Source organism: Arachis ipaensis, chromosome B7 (assembly GCF_059453495.1).
Source record: "Arachis ipaensis isolate K30076 ecotype BB chromosome B7, ASM5945349v1, whole genome shotgun sequence".
NCBI classification, from domain to species: Eukaryota; Viridiplantae; Streptophyta; class Magnoliopsida; order Fabales; family Fabaceae; genus Arachis; species Arachis ipaensis.
In genome coordinates this window covers 53970001-53977500 of record NC_142442.1, presented here as the reverse complement: position 1 = coordinate 53977500, position 7500 = coordinate 53970001, and the positions used below count along the sequence as shown (strand labels likewise).

The following is a 7500-nucleotide window of genomic DNA, read 5'->3' as shown; positions in this document are numbered from 1 at the left end:
CGCCAACGTTAGCCCCCTAACTTGGAGGCTAACGTTGGCGCCACACACCACAAGGCATACAAGGGGTATACTTCCAACAAGAATAACTTGAGCTACATAGCTCCAAATGAGGTGATTCAAGAAGCATTGGAAAGTAGGAATCAAGAGCTTTCCAAGCATATATGGCACTGCAAGGTGGACACTAAAATTAAGGGAGAAAACTGCCCCGCAATGTGCATAAACGAACATGGTGGTAACCTGCAGTGAGGCCACTTGACCTCTGCACCTTCAAAGGAGTATAACTCGAGCTGTAGAGCTCCAAATGATGTGCTCCCAAAGGCATTGGAAAGTAGACATCCAGGGCTTTCCAACAATGTATAATAGTATGGGGTGGACAATACATTTGAGCCTCCAGAACTGGCGTTTTCGCCAACGTTTGAGGGCTAACGTTACCTCAAACGCTGCACACCAAAGCCAGCGACCATACCCTCTTCAAATGATCATAACTTGAGTTGTAGATGTCCAATTGAAGTGATTCCAAGTGGGTTAGAAAGATGACATTCAGAGCTTTCCAACCATATATGATAGTCTATATTGGGCATAAAATTGGCAACATGACAAGAGGACAAAGTTGGCCCCATAAATGTATATAAGGGAGGCCAACGTTAGGGTCAAAGTTAGACCCCTAACGTTGGCACCAACGTTCATACCAGCAAATTATGCTTGCTGCTATGAAAAGTTGGGGTCAAAGTTAGACCCCTAACTTTGGCCCTAACGTTGGGACCAACTATGGCTAACTTCAAAACCGGTTCAATTGGTTCACTTCGGTTCTTCCTCAAACTCCAAGAGCAATCAACCAAGGCCTCTTTCAACCCAATTCCATCAAGAGCAAGGGCCCAAATGATCATCACTCAAAGGCACAAGAAATAGATAAAATAGGATTTTCATTTAATTGTAATTTGTTTTTAATTTCATTTTCAATTTGTAGAAATGCCTATAAATAGACATCTGTTTCATATTTGTAGAGGGGGCGAGCTCCACTAGGGAGCATTAGGAATAGAGAACTCTCTCTCTTTAGTTTTTTGTTTTGAATCTTGAATTGAGATTGGAAGGAATTCTGTTTTCATTCTCTTTTTGCAACGTCTCTTTACTTCTTCTGCAATCTTTCTTTTAATTCTCTGCAACTTTCCTTTTATTGAATCAAGGAAGGGCTTGAGATCTAGACTTGTTTTCTAGTCTCTTGGATCCCCTGAGATCTTCACTTGTCTTTCTAGATTTCACAATTGATTTGAGTTCTCTCGCTGATTTACTTTCTGCTACAATTCCCTTCTCTGCAATTTTTACTTCCTGTTGCATTGCTTCTAATTTACATTTCCTGCACATTTACATTTTCTGCAATTTAAATATCCAGTTGCTTGATCTATTGCTCTCTTTCATTTCCCTGCACCCCACTCCCCTTTACATTTAATGAAATTTATCTTTCTTGCAATTTACATTTCTTGCTCTTTAAGTTACTTGCAATTTTACTTTCTGCACTTTAATTTTCCTTGTCATTTACATTCTGTTGGCTTCAATTGTCACTCAAATCACTCAATGTTAGCTTGACTAAACTAATCACCCACTAAAATTGCTTGATCCATCAATCCCTGTGGGATCGACCTCACCCCGTGAGTTTTTATTACTTGATGCGACCCGGTGCACTTGCCGGTTAGATTTGTGTGTTTTGGGGAGAAATTTATTTTTCACCAAAATAACTCATCAAGTTTTTGGCGCCGTTGCCGGGGATTGATTAGATCAACAATGATTAAGTGGGTGAGAAGTCTAGATTAAGCATTTTCTTTATTTTTGGTTTCTGTTTCAAAGTGAAACCAAGGTGTTTGAGTTTTTGCCTCACTAAGAAATTCTCATCTCTGATATGAGTAATTTCAATTTTACTTGGTTGTGTGTTTTACAAAACTCAAATGGAGTTCAACTCATCTCATGATCAAACAAATTCTATGGGATATCACCCACCATCACCAATCTCTAATGATGGATGGGAATATCACCAAGAAACTTCAAATTCTGGGCTCTCCAATTCATGGAGCCATGCTTCAGAACCACAAGATGAGAAAGAAAAACATATGGGATATTTCCCTCCACCACAAAATGATTCAAGTCATTATTTCAATGGTGGCTGGGAGTATTACCAAGAAACTGCAAATTCTGAGCAGTCAACTCACATGAGAGATTGTCCAACCTCACCGCCCACTTCTACATTTGAAAATTCTTCATCACCTAAATATGCCTCAACACAAACTTCCACGAACCTAGGCCTCTCAAAGCTAGAGATTATGTTTGAAAAATATGAGAGGGAGGTGCAAAGATCTTGGAACGAGCAAGAGAATTCATTCAAAAACATGGAAGTAATGGCAGGCCAATTGTTGAATGCAAGGAAGGAGAAAATGGAAAAACAAGAATGCAAGGTCCCTGTGTTAAGTGAAATTGCAAAAAAGGAGGAGGTGGAAGAGCAAAATGAAGATCCACTTCAAAAATCCAGAGAATTGTTGAAAAGACAAGAACAATTCATGAAGGAACAACAACAAGCCTGGAAAAGGGAAGAAAGTCTCTTAAAAAATATGAATGAAGATTTAGAGAAAATAAGGAAACACTTAGAACCACTGAGCAAGAAAAATGAAGGCCAACTGATGGATATGAAGGAGAAAGTGGAAGAGCAAGATAAGGAGGCCACTGCATCAAGTGAACTTTCAATGAAGAATGAGGTGGTTGAACCTGAAACTGCACTTGAGATGACAAGAGAACATGAAGACTCACAACTCTCACAAACCTCCTTGGACCAAAACGCCTCAACATTTGAATCCATGATTGAAAGGTATGACGAGGAGATGAAGAAATGTTGGGAAGATCGACAAACCTCCCCCATGATAGAGCGATTGAAACAAATGTTGGGTGTAAAAGAGGAAGTGGAGGAGCAAGAGAGTGAAGAAGTCATTCCAAACTCAAGTGAGGAAGAGAAGTACATAAAGGAGGAGTTCATGGAACCACCAATACAAGAGGCCCTGAATGAAGAAATCACTCCAATAATCACACAGCAACCATGTCTTGACATCCAAGAAATGAAGGCAATTAACAAAAGCACCAAGAAGAGGATTGTGACCAAGACACCAAGGACAACATTCATGAGAAGGTCAACTGCAAACAATCCTCCCCCTGATCCAGCAAGCAAGATCAATCAAGCCAATTTCACAAGGAAGCTTGCTGAGGAGAGACCAAGACAGGGGGCACTAGCTGAAACTTCTCCTCCTTTGAAGTCATTCCTCTTAACAAATTGGAAGAAGAGGAAGAAAGTAAAGAACAGGTAGACAGTAGGTACATTTCTTCTCCTTGCTTTGTTTAAATTTCAATAAATTGGCATATGATCACATTCTAAGTTTGGTGTTGCCCTGCAACAATCTGTTTTCCATCTTCATGGATGATTGCATCAATTTTACATGAAAGTGACACACCAAGATTCTAAGTTTGGTGTGTCACCTATTTTTCTATGCAAATCAATCCAGCAACATCACTTGTCTGCATAATCATATTGCCTTTTACAGTGTTATTTTTCTTCTTAGTTGGATAATTTTTGTTTTCTCTTTGTTTCATTTATTTACTTGTTTTTAATGCTTCCCTTCATTAACTGTTTTTGTTCATACATCACCAAGACATCCTTATTCATAACAGATTCTTCATTTGGTGATTGTATTTAACATATAACAGTTTCTTTTGTTTAGTTTTAGTTCAAATAAATTGACATAGGATTGCATTCTAAGTTTGGTGTTGCTATGCAATACAATTTGTTTCAAATCTTTACAAGATACTTGCAGTAATTCCAAATGAAAGTGTCACACTAAGTTTGGTGTGCCACTTATATCTTTATGCAATGTATCATGCACACCTTCTTATCTATGTAATCACAATGTCTCTGTCTCTTGTGCCTTGATTATTATCTTTAATTTTGCTTGCTTGAAACACATGTACTACTAACATTTCTTGTGCAAGACATTCATGATCCATCTTAGCCCCATAGCCACGGTTTTAATAGTTGCTTGAGGATGAGCAAGCATTCTGAGTTTGGTATGGGAAGGAGGAGAATGGGAGGAAATTGACAACAATAGAGAAGATGAACTACAAGGTTGTAAAGTTCTTTTTCCTCTCATTTGTTTCAAGCACTATAAACTGCATGATTGTCTTTACCTTCTCTGTATGCATGTGTGTATGAAAAGGCATAGTTGATTTTTAATTTGCAACATGGTGCTGTGTCATTATGAATACCAACTTGAGTTTTGTGAATCCAAAAGCAGTAAAGCATCATGATCATAAACAAACAAGGAACTAAAGAAGAGTTTAGCATGTGCATACAAGTATTGGAAAGCTAGTATGATTAATTGTTGCTCAATTGCATTGGATTTTATTTAATTGAAGTTTTCATCTAGTACATTTTGTGAAATCTTTTAAAATCATGAAAACCTTGAAGAAGCAAATGCAAAATAAAGCAAGAAAAGAAAAAGGGAAAGAATGAGAAAGCTGAAGGCTCTGAGTACCAATGGCAATTCATTTGTTAAGTACTTGTGGTGTTTATGTATCAAGCCAAATGCTTGAAAACAAAACACTTAGAAGTCAAGGTTAGGCTCAAAGTGCAAAAGCACTCCCTCAAAGCTCAAGGCTCTGAGCATCAATGATTAGAGAGTCAAGAAAAGAAAAGAAAAATGAGCTTAATGAAGTCCTCTAATCAAATGCTTGTGGTGCTTATGTATCAAGTGGTAATACTTGAAAACAAAGCATTTAGAAGTCGTAGCTTTGTTATCAACTCATGGGGCAAAGTACCCAAAAAGGATAAGCTAATAAGAAAATCAAAAGCTTGTTTCAAGGAAGAAATATAAGAAAAAGATTTCATAAATTGAGCTAGATGGAAGCATCAATCATTTACATTTCTTTTGTGATTGTAGCATGCTTAGAAAACTAGCTTACCATGAACATTGAGTTGCTACTCTTCTTGCCTTGGATTGTCAATCTTTATTGCATGATTCTTTTCTTGCTTGGGGACAAGCAAGCTTTAAGTTTGGTGTTGTGATGACAAGTCATCTTAGCCTATTTTAACTAGCCTTTTTCTTTTGTTTTTAATTGAATTATGCACTTTCTTGAGCCATAAGCAAGCCAATTGGGTAGATTTTCATGTTTCCTTTGATTTAATCAACCATGTATGAATTCATGCTATTTCATGAGGTTTTATGCTAAAATTGTCACATATTATGAAAGAATGAATATCTCATGATTTTGAGCATAGCTTTGATGTGTTTGGTTGATTAATGATAGGTGAAGAAAGCTTGGAGAAAGGTTGAAGCAAAGAGGAATGGCTAGGAGTGAAGAGAGGAATAAGTGAAATTGAACCTGGAGGCATGAAGTTAGCCCCAACGTTAGCCCCCTAACTTGGAGGCTAACGTTGGGCATGAAGATTACTCCCTGGGCTCCCCACGTTTGAGCCAACGTTAGCCCCCTAACTTGGAGGCTAACGTTGGCACATGAATTCCTCCCTGGCCATCCAACGTTTGCGCCAACGTTAGCCCCCTAACTTGGAGGCTAACGTTGGCACATGAAGACATAAGGGAGAGGGGCCAACGTTTGCGCCAACGTTAGCCCCCTAACTTGGAGGCTAACGTTGGCGCCACACACCACAAGGCATACAAGGGGTATACTTCCAACAAGAATAACTTGAGCTACATAGCTCCAAATGAGGTGATTCAAGAAGCATTGGAAAGTAGGAATCAAGAGCTTTCCAAGCATATATGGCACTGCAAGGTGGACACTAAAATTAAGGGAGAAAACTGCCCCGCAATGTGCATAAACGAACATGGTGGTAACCTGCAGTGAGGCCACTTGACCTCTGCACCTTCAAAGGAGTATAACTCGAGCTGTAGAGCTCCAAATGATGTGCTCCCAAAGGCATTGGAAAGTAGACATCCAGGGCTTTCCAACAATGTATAATAGTATGGGGTGGACAATACATTTGAGCCTCCAGAACTGGCGTTTTCGCCAACGTTTGAGGGCTAACGTTACCTCAAACGCTGCACACCAAAGCCAGCGACCATACCCTCTTCAAATGATCATAACTTGAGTTGTAGATGTCCAATTGAAGTGATTCCAAGTGGGTTAGAAAGATGACATTCAGAGCTTTCCAACCATATATGATAGTCTATATTGGGCATAAAATTGGCAACATGACAAGAGGACAAAGTTGGCCCCATAAATGTATATAAGGGAGGCCAACGTTAGGGTCAAAGTTAGACCCCTAACGTTGGCACCAACGTTCATACCAGCAAATTATGCTTGCTGCTATGAAAAGTTGGGGTCAAAGTTAGACCCCTAACTTTGGCCCTAACGTTGGGACCAACTATGGCTAACTTCAAAACCGGTTCAATTGGTTCACTTCGGTTCTTCCTCAAACTCCAAGAGCAATCAACCAAGGCCTCTTTCAACCCAATTCCATCAAGAGCAAGGGCCCAAATGATCATCACTCAAAGGCACAAGAAATAGATAAAATAGGATTTTCATTTAATTGTAATTTGTTTTTAATTTCATTTTCAATTTGTAGAAATGCCTATAAATAGACATCTGTTTCATATTTGTAGAGGGGGCGAGCTCCACTAGGGAGCATTAGGAATAGAGAACTCTCTCTCTTTAGTTTTTTGTTTTGAATCTTGAATTGAGATTGGAAGGAATTCTGTTTTCATTCTCTTTTTGCAACGTCTCTTTACTTCTTCTGCAATCTTTCTTTTAATTCTCTGCAACTTTCCTTTTATTGAATCAAGGAAGGGCTTGAGATCTAGACTTGTTTTCTAGTCTCTTGGATCCCCTGAGATCTTCACTTGTCTTTCTAGATTTCACAATTGATTTGAGTTCTCTCGCTGATTTACTTTCTGCTACAATTCCCTTCTCTGCAATTTTTACTTCCTGTTGCATTGCTTCTAATTTACATTTCCTGCACATTTACATTTTCTGCAATTTAAATATCCAGTTGCTTGATCTATTGCTCTCTTTCATTTCCCTGCACCCCACTCCCCTTTACATTTAATGAAATTTATCTTTCTTGCAATTTACATTTCTTGCTCTTTAAGTTACTTGCAATTTTACTTTCTGCACTTTAATTTTCCTTGTCATTTACATTCTGTTGGCTTCAATTGTCACTCAAATCACTCAATGTTAGCTTGACTAAACTAATCACCCACTAAAATTGCTTGATCCATCAATCCCTGTGGGATCGACCTCACCCCGTGAGTTTTTATTACTTGATGCGACCCGGTGCACTTGCCGGTTAGATTTGTGTGTTTTGGGGAGAAATTTATTTTTCACCAAAATAACTCATCAGGCCACCGTCGCAATCCGCGTCGGTCGACGCCCCGAGTCGATTGGCGGACCAGCGTCGCCGTTCCACATCCGACCGGGGCGCATCGCCGGCCCCCATCCGCTTCCCTCCCGACAATT

At 39.2% G+C, this 7500-nt stretch overlaps 1 pseudogene; it reads right to left on the bottom strand.

Moving 5' to 3' along the window:
* Nucleotides 1–7500, bottom strand: part of LOC148551791 (25S ribosomal RNA) — an 11335-nt pseudogene that overhangs the window by 3432 nt on the left and 403 nt on the right.